The following is a 16,908-nucleotide window of genomic DNA, read 5'->3' as shown; positions in this document are numbered from 1 at the left end:
TCTGTAGGCCTCCTCTGTAATTGTCTTCAGGTGATTTTAGTCATATGACCCCATGGCTAGGCCATTGTCTCAGAGATGATTCTCTCTTTGGCACTCTAACTCAATCAGAAGGGCTCAATTAGAACTCAATTAGAAACCCCACTCACGCATCGAAAGCATAATGTTTCCACCATGCAAACGGTCCAATTAAGGCAGAGAAATAGGAAGAAATTTCCTGCTATGAAATCATTGTAAAACTCATCTTGGGAATTTGAATGTTACATAGAATTACATGGAATTTTATAGCACAGAGGCAGATCATTCGCTCCAACAGTGCCATGCTGGTGTATAACTGAGATGTGGGCATCACATGCAAGGCCATCCCTAATTGCCCTTGAATTGAGTGGCAGTTAAGAGTCAACCTGTCTGGAGTCACATGTAAGCCAGACCAGGTAAGGATGGCAAATTTCCTTCCCTAAACGGACAGGTGTGAACCAGATGGGACAACCTTCTCCTCCCAGGAATTAGCCTTGTGAATCTCCTCTGCACATTAGCCTCCTCCCATCACACTCCATCCCCGTCTCTCAGTGTATCCTCTACACCTTTCTCCTTCATGTGCTTATCCAATATCCCCTGAGATTGGCCACTCGATATGACCTGGGCCTGAATTGTTCGCCCATCAGATGTGCACACTTGGCAGGCCCGAAAGTGAGCCTGAAACGCTTTCCCAGCCACGATTAGCTCCTGTTGACGTCCACCGAGCATGAAATCGCTCTGTGAGAGGCTGACTGCTGCCGGGAGGGTGGGAAGAGGGCAGGAGCCGAGAAAAGGGAGGGTGCAGACTGGTGCTTCCTCAGCCGGACAACCACTGCAGAGCTGCCTGAGGGAGCTGCCGACATGGAAGAAATAAATGCTAGTGGAAAAACCATACCATGAGTGTCTGGGTAGCACAATCACACACAGAGCCTGTGGCAGGGCAAACCCAGGGAGTGTGGGCTGCAGCAGGAGAGGAGTGTATGGAAAGGGTTAAACAGACAGCACTGTGGTATCCACACTCACTCCAGGCAGGCAGGACAAAATACACATCACTACATCTCAGACGGCACTAAAACAGTCACACTCCAGGTGGGATCATTCCAGGGTTACATCAACCATAAGAGAATTGATATCAATTATCAAGGCTCCAAAAAGTCCAGAGGAACCATTGTGCCTCTGAAAAACTAATCAAGTATCTGGGAGATAGAACAATTAGCACCCCATTGAAATCAGGTTGGCTAACACAACGCTTTGATATTGTAAACAAGTAGACAGGAGATGTCCAGAAAATATTAAAAGCTAAAGCACACAAGACAATGGAACCGTATAATGTAATCAAAAACAGAACTGAAACCAATTCAAAGTAACAATATGATGACCTGATGTAAATCTGTCTTGTAATGTAAAGAAAGGATTATAATAATCTGTAAGAACCAATGCTCAGTAGAGTAGCTCGGAAGCAAACTGTAGTTACACCCACAAGTTTTGCCCTCCCTCATACATGTTGAATAAAGCCATTTTTGTTGAAGTTCTACGCGGTCTCTGAAGACTCAGTTCGTTCATTCCCTCCAAGAGAGCCCAGTCACCAGACACATTTGTTCCTGTTATTTCAGCCCAGGCCTTTCATCCCACCCGGGATCGGGTTTGCAGCTTAATTGTAAAGGCCGCTTGGCCAATCGGGCCAACCACAAAGGCAGACGGAGCAGGTAAAACTCCGGACAATTGGTGTTTGCTTAATTTAAATTAGCTTCTTGATATTGAGTTGGAAGGGCACCCACTGACCGAAACATGCGCAATGACACCCGGGCATGTGCCCGACATCTTTTGCATGGGATTTTACACGCTTCCTGTTCAGGCCTGTTCGTAAGATTCTGGCCCTCATCTTTCAAATACTTCAAACACATTTCACTGAGTGTTCATTCTAATCACAGCTTCTAATGCTTTAAAAAAAAAACTTTATTAGATCCACATTCAATAACAAAAGACAATAAAGCTTGGGCTGGTGTTCAAAGATCATTTCTAATGAACATAAAACCATTCAACAAAGCTGCCTAATGGATGAAGCTAGAGGAATACGATGAATATTTATGTGCTTTATGCCTTCATTTATTTTTTATGCATTTTTAGTACGCTTTCTTATCAAAGTAGGGAACATCCACGGTTGTCAATAAAGCATCTCTATGTTCCAGCAAGCAAAGGGAGACTTGGATAGTAATTTTTGCACATCGTGTTTTGTGGGTTGTCCCATGGTTGCAGAACCCAAGGCCAGATTGTTACCGGCATCTACAGGGCTGGCGGTGGATCATGTTGTTTTTACTGATGTTTGGGGGAGCTTAGAATCATAGAAACCCTACAGTGCAGAAAGAGGCCATCTGGCCCATCGAGTCTGCACCGACCACAATCCCACCCAGGCCCTACCCCCTTATCCCTACACATTTACCCACTAATCCCTCTAACCTACGCATCTCAGGACACTAAGGGGCAATTTTTAGCATGGCCAATCAACCTAACCCGCACATCTTTAGACTGTGGGAGGAAACCGGAGCACCCGGAAGAAACCCACGCAGACACGAGGAGAATGTGCAAACTCCACACAGACAGTGACCCAAGCCGTGAAGCGAAACCAGGTCCCTGGAGCTGTGAAGCAGCAGTGCTAACCACTGTGCTACCATGCCGCTTCTGCAGCTGCACCACCTCTGGGCGTGTCGAATACAGCAAGTTTGGTGTGGTTGGTCCTCATAACAAGCTGAATGAAATTTAACTGTCTGCTGGGCGGCATGGTGACACGGTGGTTAGCAGTGCTGCATCACAGCACTAGGGACACGGGGTCAATTCTGGCCTTGGGTCACCGTCTGTGTGGAGTTTGCACATTCTCCCCGTGTCTGTGTGGGTTTCCTCCAGGTGCTCCGGTCCCCTCCCACACTTCAAGAATGTGCAGGTTAGGTGGATTGGCCACATTAAATTCCAAGATGTCTGGGTTAGGCAGATTAATGGGATAAGTATGTGGGGTTACGGGATAGGGTGTGGGTAAAATGCTCTATCGGTGTCAGCCCATGCAGACTTGATGGGCTGAGTGGTCTCCTTCTGCACTGTAGGGATTCTAGGATTATATGATTCAGATGGGCCAGTCGGCTGTAGCGTATTCCCAAGAGAGGTGGTCCACGGTACAGAAATTTGTATGGTTCATTTTCACCATGGTATTAAACTGAAAACTATACTCCAACTTTACCAGCTCATTATCTTCCCCAGTATTCTGTACAGTGAGGAATCCTGGGTTTGCTATACGTGGCACATCAAAGCTCTGGGATGCTGACCAGAGACACCCGACGTCCTTCCTGAGACTTTGGTGACAGGGCAAAATCATTGATAACTCATTGTGCCGGATTCAACAGCAGGGAGATCATCCTCCTGAACATTCAACATCAAACCACCTCCCCTGCCTGGATAGCTACAGAATCCCTAAGCAGTGGACAGGATATTCCAGCCCTTTCCACCTGTGGGATCTTGCCATTCCGTTGAAGTTGATCCCTGCTGTGGCTTCCCCAGTGGCCTTACAAAGAAGAAAAGGAAAAAAAGAACGACAATATCTGAACCAGGCTATCCAAGGCATGTGGAAGAAGCAAGAGAAATCCTCAAAATGCAGGTGGAAAGTTTATATATTGAAGTGGCTGCAGTTTGCTTTAAGAGCTGATTACAAGATTTGATGATGATGTCATTAGGGTGCTGCACAGGCTGCTGTTTTAGCTTCAGTTTCTCTCTGTACAGGCCAGAGCTCCTGGAATAGATCTGTTGTTATTAGCTTAAATCTACTCTTGCAAACCATGTCATAGTCATAGAGTCATAGAGGTTTACAACATGGAAACAGGCCCTTTGGCCCAACTTGTCCATGCCACCCAGTTTTTACCACTAAGCTAGTCCCAATTGCCCACGTTTTACCCATGTACCTCTATACCCACCTTCCCCCGGTAACTGTCTAAATGTTTTTTAGAAGACAAAATTGTAGCTGCCTCTACTACTGCCTCTGGCAGCTTATTCCAGACACTCACTACGCTCTCTGTGAAAAAATTGCCCTCTGGACCCTTTTGTATCTCTCCGCTCTCACCTTAAACCTATGCCCTCTAGTTTTAGACTCCCCTACCTTTGGGAAAAGATGTTGACTCTGTACCTTATCTATGCCTCTCATTATTTAATAGACCTCCATAGGATCACCGCTAAGCCTCCTACGCTCCAGGGAAAGAAGTCCCAGTCTATCCAGCCTCACCTTATAACTCAAACCATCAAGTCCTGCTAGCATCCAAGTAAATGTTTTTTGCACTCCCTCTAGTTTGATGATATTATTTCCATAATAGGGTGACCAAAATTGTACACAGTATTCCAAGTGTGGCCTTACCAATGTCTCGTACAACTTCAACAAGACATCCCAACTCCTGTATTCAATATTTTGTAAGAAGTCTCACAACACCAGGTTAAAGTCCAACAGGTTTATTTGGTAGCAAATACCATAAGCTTTCGGAGCGCTGCTCCTTCGTCAGATGGAGTGGAAATGTGCTCTCAAACGGTGCACAGAGACACAAAATCAAGTTACAGAATACTTATTAACCATGACTACTAAATTCTCATCCAAATCATTCATATAAATGACAAATAACAGTGGACCCAACACTGATCCCAGAGGCACATGCTGGTCACAGGCCTCCAGTTTGAAAAACAACCCTTTACAACCACCCTCTGTCTTCTGTCCTCAAGCCAATTTTGTATCCAATTGGCTACCTCACCATGTGGTACCTTGTCAAAGGCCTTGCTAAAGTTCATGTCGACATGGAAAATCCCCCACAACCCTGGAAATTACAAAAAGTATATATGTGAGAGAAATGAATAGAAAATGGTATGAGCAAGGGAGGGGGATACATGTGGTAGGGAGACCGGAACATTTTTAAAATTTTCAAACTTATCATTCAAAAACAAATGTCCAAAAAACAAGGTGGCGCTGTCAATTTTGGGAGCTGTGGCTTACCTGCCAGAAAATCACAGACCCCCATCACTCCCAACCCCACTCCTAGTTTTCCATTCATTACAGCTGAAGGAGGAAAGGCTGAAAATACTCAATGTATTGCCTGATCAAAGGTTTCCTGGCACAGCATAAGCTCGGAAAATTGACCCCACAAATGCTCCTCAAGCTTTACATTGAAACAGAGTAGGGAGGTCAAAGGTCATTCAACAGCTGTGACCTCCACCACCTAGAAGGACAAGTGAGGGCACATGGGAACAGGTTCACCTCCAAGTCATATCCCAACATTTGGTGGTCTTGTCGATTGTCCCCTGGGATGTCCTATAATGAGAAGCTGAGTAAATTGGGCCTATATTCTCTGAACTTTAGAAAAATGAAAGGCAAACTCATTGAAACACACAAGGGGCTTGATTGGACAGACGCTGAGAGATTGTTTCCACTAGTCGGGGAGTCCAAGACACTGGGACACTGTCTCAGGATGAAGGGCCGATCATTTAGGACTGAGATGAGAAGGAATTAAGTTGTATATTTTTGGAATTGAATTTGTGGTCTCTCAGGGAATCAAGGGACAGGAGGAGTGGCGAGGGAAGTGGAGCTAAAGGTCAACAATAGCCAGAGAGGGCTGAAGGACCTGTTCCTGTGCTGTACTTCGCTTTGTTTTTTCTTTGTTATGATAGTACTGAATGGGAGCAGGCCTACGTCTGCTCCTACTTCTTGTGTCACTGGGTCAAATTCCCGGAGCTCCCTCATGGTACTGTGACTGTACCTACAGCATGTGGACTACTGTGTGACAAGAACACACACAACCACCAGCTTCTCAAGGGCAATTATTTTAAATTTCTTCATGGGATGTGGGCATCGCTGGCGAGACCAGGATTTGCTGCCCATTAACTAGTTGTTCTTGTCTCACTTGAACAAATCAGAGGGCAGTTAAGAGTCAGAGTCAAAACATTGCTGTGTGTCTGGAGTCACATGTAGGCCCAACCAGGTGAGGACAGCAGATTTCCTTCCCTAAAGGACATTTGTGAACCAGGTGGGTTTTTACAACAATCAACAATGGTTTCATTCTAATGATGACCATTCTCCACTTTGATTTGGAGTGGCATGGTGGCTAGCACTGCTGCCCCACAGCACCAGGGACTCGGGTGCAATTCCGACCTCAGGTCACTGTCGGTGTGGAGTTTGCACGTTCTCCCTGTGTTTGCATGGGTTTCCTCCCTCACTCCAAAGATGAGCAGGTTAGGCTGATTGACCCTAGTGCCAGGGGATTAACAGGGTGGTGTTACGGGAATAGGGCCTGGGTGGGATTGTGGTCGGTGCCGGCTTGATGGGCCGAATGGTCTCCTTCTGCACTGTAGGATTCTATGATTCTATGAATTCCAGATTTATATTGAATTCAAATTTCATCATCTGCTGTGATGGGATTCGAACCCAGGTCCCCAGAGCATTATCCTGCGTCTCTGGATTGGTAGGACAACATCGCTGTGCCACTGCCTCCCATATGGGGCTGGTCAACCAATGCTGGCCTTGTCAGGGATTCTCACATCCCTGGAATGAATTCAGGAAGTTGGGAAAGTCAAGAGTGGTAACGGTAGAAGGTGTGTGGTGTGTTGGTTGCGGGGGGTGGGGGTGTGGAAGGGGGTGGCGGTGCGGCGGGGGGGGGGGGGGGGCGGGGGGGGGGCGGTGGAGTAAATGCTGTGGGGGGTGAGGGGAGAAACCAGAGGAAGCAATTTGACCGGGGTCACACGATCAGCCAGGTGGGCTCAGTATTTACAGCCCATCGAGTCAAGAGCAATCACCTGAGAGAGAGAGAGAGATGGGAGGAGAATGGAGAATTAAACCCCCACAAGCAGACATATTTCCCTGTCAGAATAAATAAATTCTTAAAACAGTGTCCCTGTTGGTATGGTTGTGACGCTGGGATGCCAGCAGTCACCTAATTTGCTGATTTGTTTTTTTTGTCAAGTACACAGTCAGAGGTTCCAAGAATATAAAAAAAATGTATACACTGTGATAAATGAATAACTACTGATGCCTGAAGGGTATCACATCAGATTTGTACCCAAACTTCCTCCAGTTTGCCGCTGGATAAAAGTTTTAGGTGATTGAGAATCTCATTCTCTGAGCTTCTGATGATCTTTCCTGTGGCAGTTTGCTGCCACACCAATCTCGTAGATCCCATTAATCACCAACAGTCAGCTCGGATCTGCCACCCATTTGACAGTAATTACCACGATTCCCAAAATAATGCCGTAAAACCACCATCTCCCTTCATAAGATTGTGCACTAAAGCTATTGCGAGTGATTTATTTGCATTGTAAAAGAAGATAATTAAATATACAATGTGGAGCACATCATACAACAATCCAAGCAATAAAGATTACAAATATTCCCATTTACACAAACCACTTATCATATCCATCACTTTAAACGTAATGGGCTAACATTAGGATTAATATTGTCAAGTTTACTGCTTTTAAAATCTGCTTACAGCTCTGATTACATGCGCAGGTGCAAATAGCAAAGTATCAGGGGACAACCGAAGCTTTGATCTATTTTCTCTCTGCAATATGAATGTGTTTTGCTCAGACTGGCGATCAGTAGATATGTAACAGCGCTCGCCACTCACTAATGCGCTCACTCTGCAGTACACACATAATGCTGGATTTCACACTCTCCCCGCCAACAGGCTTGAAGAATCCACAGAGTCCCTCCAGTGCAGAAGGAGGCCCTTTGGCCTGTCAGGCCTGCACCGACCACAACCCCATTCAGGACCTGGGGCCGCATGGTGGCACAGAGGATAGAACTGCTGCCTCATAACTCCAGGGGCCTGGGTTTGATTCCCAGCTCAGGTTACTGTCGGTGTGCAGAGTCTGCCCATTCTCCCCGTGTTTAGCGTGGGTTTCCTCCGGGTGCTCCGGTTTTCTCCCACAATCCTTAGATCAGCAGAGTGTGAGGGGAATTTTCTGTTCTCTTTATGGCTAGCCATTAGTAACATCTGAATTGCTACTAGCAGGGCAATATTAGAATGGAATATAATAAAGAGATTGCAAACTCTGTTAAATGGAAAGCAATGTTATGGCCGACAATAAGATGCACATTCACTATTTCAATTAGCTTGGGGATAAGGGCAATAGTCCCACTGAAAATACTGCCAACCCACAAGATGTGCGTGTTAGGTTAATGCTAAATTGACCCTAGTTTCGGGGGGATTGCCAGGGTAAATATGTGGGGTTATGGGAATTGGATGGGATTGTTGTCGGTGCAGGCTGGATGGGATGGGATGAATGGCCTCCTTCTGTACTGTAGGGATTCTATAATTCTATCCCCGTAACCCCATGCGAGGTCCCCCTGACACTAAGGGGCAATTTAGCATGGCCAATCCACCTAGCCGGCACATCTTTGGGGACTGTGGGAGGAAACCCGAGCACCCGGAGGAAACCCACGCGGTCAGGGGGAGAACGTGCAGACTCCACACAGGCAGCGACCCAAGGCCGGAATTGAACCCGGGCCCCTGGCGCTGTGAGGCACTGTGCCATCGTACCGGTGAGGTGACACGTAAAATCAAATGGGTAGCCTTTCCCCTGTCAGTACACTCATTCCCAACCATTGAACCGTAGAGAAGTTACAGCACAGAAGGAGGCCATTTGGCTCATCTTGTCCACGCCAGCATGAGGACACCCAGGGTACCCTTTCTAATCCCACCTTCCTGCCCCCCGGCCCACAGCCCTGTAGCTTACAGCACTTAAGGTACTTATTAAAAGAGTTTAGGGTCTCTGCCTCCACCATCAACTCAGGCAGCGCGTTCTAGACATTCATCACTCTGTGTAAAAAACCTGCCTCGCACATCTCTTCTAAACTTTTCCCCATGCACCTTAAACCTATGTCCCCTAGTACTTGACTTTTCTACCCTAGGAAAGAGCATCTGACTATCCACTTTGTCCATGCCACTCATAATCGTGTAAACCTCTATCAGGTCACCCCTCAACCTCAGTCATTCCAGTGAGAACAAATCAAGTTTATCCAACCTCTCCTCATAGCTAACAAGTAAGCTTTAAACTTCAAAAAAATTACTTTGCCCACCAGCGATGTAAGACTAACTGGTCTATAATTGTTTGGCATTTCCTTTGATCCCATTTTAAACAATGGAATTATGTTTGCATTCCTCCAGTCCTCTGGTACCTCCCCTGTGTCTAGTGAGGATTGGAAAATCACCCTCAGAGATCTGCCATTTCCTCCCTGACCTCCTTCAGCAGCCTCGGAAACAATCCATCCGACCCTGGCGACATATCAAATTCCAAGGATTCCAACCCTTTGAGTACTTCCTCTCCCTTTATGATTATCCCATCCAATATCTCAGTGTTCCTCCTGGACTACTAAATCTACATCATCCCTTTGCTTTGTAAACACGGAGACAAAATATTCATTCAAAACCCTTCCCACGGCCTCTGCATCGACACACAAGTTCCCTTCTTCATCTCTGCTAGGTCTCATGTTATCCTTAACTAACCTTTCACCATTAATTGGTAAAACATCTTTGGGTTTTCTTTAACTTTACTTGCTAATCTTTTTTCCTGTGCTCTCTTTGACTTCCTTATATCCTTTTTTACTTGGTCCCTGCACTCCCCATATTTGTCTGGCCTTTCTGCAGTTCTTAGTTCTTTGTGCCTATCGTACAGTTTCTTTTTCTATTTGATCTTCCCCTGCATTCTTTTAGACAACCAAGGGGAGTGGGGCGGGGGTGGGCGAGGGGGGGGGGGAGATGGGTGTGGGGGAGAGGTGTTGGAGGGGGCAGGGGGGTTCGAGATTTGGCAGTACCATTCTTATTTTTGGAGGCAACATGTCTGTTTTGTAGGTTTAGGACCTTGCTTTTTAGTGCTTGTCACTTGTTTTCCACTGATTTACCCTCCAGCAGTGCTGTCCAATCCACCCCTCAAAATTTTGGGTGCAGGGGGCGTGTTGGGCCTATTGAGATCCTTAAGTGGACTTAAGGGCCTCATCCCGAGTATTCTATCCATGGCAAGAGATGGGGGGAAGTGAGGGGGGGGGGGGAGGGGGAACACCATGTGGGAAGCATGGCAGCTTTACCTGCACAGCCTGGAGTCGAGCAAAGGGAGGGGGGTATTCTTTGCAAGCCCCCTAGACACATTGGATGTATGTCCTCATGAGGTTCACCTTCCCCCGGCCTCTTAAACCTGGTGCTCCCTACCTACCACCCCCTCCACTCCTCCACTCCCTCCACCATCCCCTCCAACCCCGCATTCCCCATCCATCCATTCCTCCAATCACCAAGACTCCCAACTTTAAGGTATCTGGGTTTCGCAGCGTATTGGGAGAATCTGCAGTCATCCGAACCGACTCAAGAACATCTTCTTCCCTGCTGCCACCAGACTTTGAATCAACCTACCTCGCACTAAGTTGATCTTTCTCTACACCCTAGCTATGACTGTAACACTACATTCTGCACTCTCTCCTTTCCTTCTCTATGAATGGCATGCTTTGCCTTAGGGCGGCCCAGTGGCACAGTGGTTGGCATTGCTGTCTCACAGTGCCAAGGTCCTGGGTTCGGTTCCCGGCTTGGGTCACTGCCTGTGTGGAGTTTGCACATTCTCCCCGTGTCTGTGTGTGTTTTCTCCGGGTGCTCCGGTTTCCTCCCACGTCTCCAAGACGTGCTGGTTAGGGTGCATTGACCCAAACAGGCAGCGGAATGTGGCGACTGGGGGAATTTCACAGTGACTTCATTACAGTGTTAATGTAAATTAATGTGGCACGAAGAGCCCGTTTGTGCTGTAGCTTTTCTAAATCTTAACTTGTGACTAATAAATAAACTTAAATAGCACACAAGAAACAATAATTTTCACTGCATACTAATATTTGTGACAAGAATAAATCAAATTAAATCAAATCAAAACAGGGGAGGAAGGATAGGTTTAAGGTGCGAGGGGCAAGGTTTAAAGGAGATGCACGCGGCAAGTGTTTTACACAGAGGGTGGTGGGAGCCTGGAATCGCTGCCAGGGGAGGTAGTGGAAGCAAATATGTTCGTGACTTTCAAGGGGCGTCTTGACAAATACATGAATAGGATGGGAAAAGATGGATACGGTCCCCGAAAGGGTACGGCGTTTTAGTTCTGTCGAGTAGCATGGTCGGTGCAGGCTCGGAGGGCCAAAGAGCCTGTTCCTGTGCTGTAATTTTCTTTGTTCTTTGACTCGTCCTAATGCAATTAACAATGTTTCCAGTGTTAAAATGCTGCAAGCGTTTGAGAAACATGGGTGGCCCCTCAATGACTTCTTAATTGGGAGAGTGGCGACTTTGGAACACGGTAAAATCCAGATTATGGTATGGCAGGCGGACTGAATTCTACATGCCCCGGGCGGGCGGGCTTCCTGTGTGGGGATGGAGGGGATGGCTGCCCACTCAACAACCATTCTCTCATGCCCAAGCTCACAAGAACAATTCAGGGTCAAGCAGGCTTCTTATCAAACCAATTGACCCTTCCCACGCCATAAGACATTTGATGTGGGCAGCAGAGTGGTAGTTGGGGGCCTGATTTTAACCTAGGTGGTCAAAGGCCAGGAACGAAGAGAAAGGTCACTCTTTGACCCTAAGACTATAGGAATAAATCAGACAGGACTTTACACAGGAGTAGGCTGTTCGGCCCCTCGAACCTGCTGCATCATTTAATAGGAGCATGGCTGATCCAACATTCCTCAAGTCCACTTTCATGCCCTTCCCCGTAACCCTTGATTCCCTTACTGATCGAAAATCTATCCATCTGAATCTCAAATATACACAAGGATGACACGACGGCACAGTGGTTAGCACTGCTGCCTCACAGTGCCAGGGACCCAGGTTCGATTCCTGGCTTGGGTCACTGTCTGTGCGGAGTCTGCACATCCTCCCCATGTCTACATGGGCTTCCTCTGGGTGCTCCGGTTTCCACCACAGTCCGAAAGACATGCTGGTTAGGTGCATTGGCGATGCTAAATTCTCCCTCAATGTACCCGAACAGGTGCTGGAGTATGGCGACTAGGGGATTTTCACAGTAACTTCATTGCACTGTTAATTTGATTTGATTTGATTTATTATTGTCACATGTATTAGCATACAGTGAGAAGTATTGTTTCTTGCGCGCTATACAGACAAAGCATACCGTTCATCGAGAAGGAAAGGAGAGAGTGCAGAATGTAGTGTTGCAGTCATAGCTAGGATGTAGAGAAAGATCAACTTAAGGCAAGGTAGGTCCATTCAAAAGTCTGACAGCAGCAGGGAAGAAGTTGTTCTTGAGATGGTTGATACGTGACCTCAAGCTTTTGTATCTTTTTCCCGACGGAAGAAGGTGGAAGAGAAAATGTCCGGGGTGCATGGGGTCCTGATACATACCAAGCAGAAACATATAAGATTATGAAGGGAATAGATAAGATAGAAGCAGGGAAGTTGTTTCCACTGGCAGGTGAAACTAGAACTAGGCGGCATAGCCTCAAAATAAGGGGAAGCAGATTTAGGACTGAGTTGAGGACGAACCTCTTCACACAAAGGGTTGTGAATCTGTGGAATTCCCAGTGAAGCAGTTGAGGCTACCTCATTGAATGTTTTTAAGGCAAGGATAGATACATTTTTGAACAGTAAAGGGATTAAGGGCTATGGTGAGCGGGTGGGTAAGTGGAGCTGAATCCACAAAAATATCAGCCATGATCTTATTGAATGGCGGAGCAGACTCGAGGGACCAGATGGCCTACTCCTGCTCCTAGTTCTTAAGTCCTTAATTATGCTGGTTGCTTTGCCAAGGCAGCAGGAAGTTTATGCAGAGTCAATGGATGGGAGGCTGGTTTGCGTGATGGATTGGGCTACATTCACGACTTTTTGTAGTTTCTTGTGGTCTTGGGTAGAGCAGAAGCCATACCAAGCTGTGATACAACCAGAAAGAATGCTTTCTATGGTGCATCTGTAAAAGTTGGTGAGAGCCGTCGCTGACATGCCAAATTTCCTTAGTCTTCAGCGAAAGTGGTCTTTCTTAACAATAGTGTGGGCATGGGGGGACCAGGACAGGTTGTTGGTGATCTGGACACCTAAAGACCTGAAGCTCTCGACCCTTTCTACTTCGTCCCCTTTGATGTAGACAGGGGCATGTTCTCCTTTACGCTTCCTGAAGTCGATGACAATCTCCCTCGTTTTGTTGACATTGAGGGAGAGATTATTGTTGCCACACCCAGTTCACCAGATTCTCTATCTCATTCCTGTACTCTGTCTCGTCATTGTTTGAGATCCGACCCACCACGGTGGTGTCGTCAGCAAACTTGAAAATCAAATTGGAGGGGAATTTGGCCACACAGTAATGCAAGTAACTTGTGACAGTAATAAATAATTAGACTCTGCCCCCACTGCGAGTCTTGTATGCACCTTCCCTCGTATCGATAGATCAGTAGAAAAATGGAAGATTACATTTTGGAGACATCGCACATTGTGCAATTTTGGAGGCAGCATTAAAATATGAAATATGCTGTAAAGGGATGGAAATAAAGAGCGATTTGAGGGTACATATACAACTTGTTTATAAAAATGGGATGCAGGGGATAAAAGCACAGAGATAATGGTAAGTCTATAAAATTGTTGCTCTGCTGCAGTTAGAATACTGTCTGTTACTTTGAGAAGAAAATCAAGCCCAGTGAATGAATGCGGGAGATATTCATTTGAGATAATACCAGAAAGATGAGAGGCTTTTAGTTATGAGACAGACTGGAGAAACATTGACATTTTCTCATTGGGAGTTTAAGGGGATAGAGCTGTTCAAAATTATGAGGGATTTTCACGTGGTAAATGGACAAAATATCTATGTGCACAGTTCTGACTGCAGAGATAAATTTAAGATCATCACTAAAAAAATGAAGGAGGCAGCAAGGAGGAATTGATCTGCACAGAATATCGTTTGGATTCTGTACTCGGGTATCTCTGAGCGGAAACAATAATGGTAAGCAGAACCCACGAGGCAAGTGGGTGAATTTTAGTCAAAGGTCTACGGGGAAAGGGCAGGGAAATATATATTTTTCCCAGAGTTGGAGCTGCAGGGTTTCGGGCACGTTAAGCCCCGCACACAGGCTTGTGCAGCGCGATTCGGAATCGCTGATATTTTTGCAGGCAGAGTGCGTATGGGGGCGCCTCAGAACGGGCCTAAAAGTCAGATCTGAAACACTCCCGGTTTCAAGTCCACCCAGCACTTAGAATCAAAATGGTAAAATAGGGACCGCAATGTCTAATACTAGGGGGCATACATTTAAGGTGAGAGGGAGAAAGTTCAAAGGAGATGTGAGGGGCAAGATGTTTAGACAGTGATAGATGTCTGAGGGTGATGGTGCAGGCAGATACGATAGGGGCGTTTAAGGGGTTTTTAGATAAGCACATGAATATGCAAGGAATAGAGGGATATGGACCAATGACAGGCAGAAGGGATTAATTTAATTTGACATCATGTTTGGCACAACAGCGTAGGCCGAAGGGCCTGTTCCTGTGCTCTACTGTTCATAGAAATCATAGAAACCCTATAGTGCAGAAGGAGGCCATTCAGCCCATCGAATGGCACGGTGGCACAGTGAGTAGCACTGCTGCCTCACAGCGCCAGGGACCTGGGTTCGATTCTTAGCGTGGGTCACTGTCTGTGTGGAGTCTGCACGTTCTCTCTGTGTCTCCGTAGGTTTCCTCCAGGTGCTCCGGTTTCCTTCCACAGTCCAAAAATGTGTGGGCTATGTTGATTGGCCATGCTAAATTGCTCTTTAGTGTTAGGGGATATCAGGGGGATTAGTCGGGTAAATGTGTGGAATTGTGGGGAGGGGCCCAGGGTGGGATTGTTTTTGGTGACGGCTTGATGGGCCGAATGGCCTCCTTCTGCACTGTAGGGATTCTATGTATTCTATGAACAATTTGCAGTTGTACAGCACCTCAAACGTAATCAAAACTCCCCAAGTCACATCTTGGGAATGCTAGAAAAACAAAATATGACACCAGGCCAGGCAAGAAGATGTTTGGACAGGTCATCAAAGGTGTGGTCAAAGAGAAGGAGCCCTTTGAAAGAAGAAGAGAGAGGCAGAGAGCTTAGGGCCTAGGCAGCTGAAGGTACTGCCATTGATGACAGATTGATAAAAATTGGAGATACGCAAGACATCAGAGTTCAAGGAATTCAGAGATTTTGAAGGATTACAGGGTCAGAGACGGTTACAGAGATAGGGAGGGATGAGATAAGGGGCAGATTTGAATGCAAGGATGAACATTTTATAACCAAGGCATTGCTGGACTAAGGAATCAATGTAGGTTAACAAGAGCAGAGCGATAGATGAACAAGGCTTGATGCAAGTTAGCATATGGGCAAAGATTATACATTACCAAGTCACCTCTCCAAGTGAAAAGCTACAGTGAAGGCTTTTAAATGTGGAAGCAGTATTAATGGCATCACTTTTAACCATCAATTTCTTGGTTCCTGAGAGAATTTTGAAAAACTAGCATGTGCACTGGAGCTCCCAGTGTCCTCGGTGATAGATGCACCATCTATGAAGCATCAAACCATTCAGAGAAGAAGGTTCCAGGTCTGATTTCTTGTCCACAATAAGCTAAGTGATCTCACTCTTGCCAGCAACAATGGTCACAGTGCCCCAGGGCTGGGGAAGAATGATTATTCCAAAGCCGTTTCTCTGCTGAACGAAGGACTGGCACTTCCAAAGCATCTTTCATGAAGTCATCCGGTTCCATTGCATTTTACAGGCAATGAGATGTTCTTGAAGTGTACTCGGTTATCATGTAGGGAGTATGGAAGCCATTTTACACAAAGGCTGGATTGATGATGGTGGACTCTCCTGTCATTTTGACAATGAGTGCTTGGCAAGGAGACCAATTCTCCACCATTCAGATTGGTGTTGTCTCCTGCTGAATTTTGATTTGCAGATTCAATTGCAAATATTGCATAGAAAGTTAGCATTGGTGGAGTGAGTAAAGACATGGGGAGGTGATCTTATCGGCTCATCACATTGGTCAATCAGTGAGCTCGCAATAGTTAGTGATACTCAGACAGGTACTACCCAGGACAGAGTATACACTCTAAGTGCCAGTAACCCAGACACTCCACATTATATACCTCTGCAGTCTCCTGGATGTGGAGATGCCGGCGTTGGACCGGGGTAAGCACAGTAAGAAGTCTCACAACACCAGGTTAAAGTCCAACAGGTTTATTTGGTAGCAAATACCATAAGCTTTCGGAGCGCTGCTCCTTCGTCAGATGGAGTGGAAATGTGCTCTCAAACAGTGCACAGAGACACAGAAATCAAGTTACAGAATTCTAATTAGAATGCGAATCCCTACAACCAGCCAGGTCTTAAAGGCACAGACAATGTGGGTGGAGGGAGCATTAAACACAGGTTAAAGCGCCACAGCGAAAAACCGCACCGACCTCCTCAGAAGACAAACATGGGACACGGTGGACAGAGTACCCTTCATCGTCCAGTACTTCCCCGGAGCGGAGAAGCTACGACATCTCCTCCGGAGCCTTCAACATGTCATTGATGAAGACGAACATCTCGCCAAGGCCATCCCCACACCCCCACTTCTTGCCTTCAAACAACCACGCAACCTCAAACAGACCATTGTCCGCAGCAAACTACCCAGCCTTCAGGAGAATAGTGACCATGACACCACACAATCCTGCCACAGCAACCTCTGCAAGACGTGCCGGATCATCGACACGGATGCCATCATCTCACGTGAGAACACCATCTACCAGGTACACGGTACCTACTCTTGCAACTCGGCCAACATTGTCTACCTGATACGCTGCAGGAAAGAAGAGAGTGCAGAATGTAACGTTACAGTCATAGCTAGGGTGTAGAGAAAGATCAAATTAGAGCGA

The sequence above is a fragment of the Mustelus asterias genome, chromosome 10 (assembly GCF_964213995.1).
Source record: "Mustelus asterias chromosome 10, sMusAst1.hap1.1, whole genome shotgun sequence".
NCBI classification, from domain to species: Eukaryota; Metazoa; Chordata; class Chondrichthyes; order Carcharhiniformes; family Triakidae; genus Mustelus; species Mustelus asterias.
Note: the sequence above shows the minus strand (reverse complement) of the source record.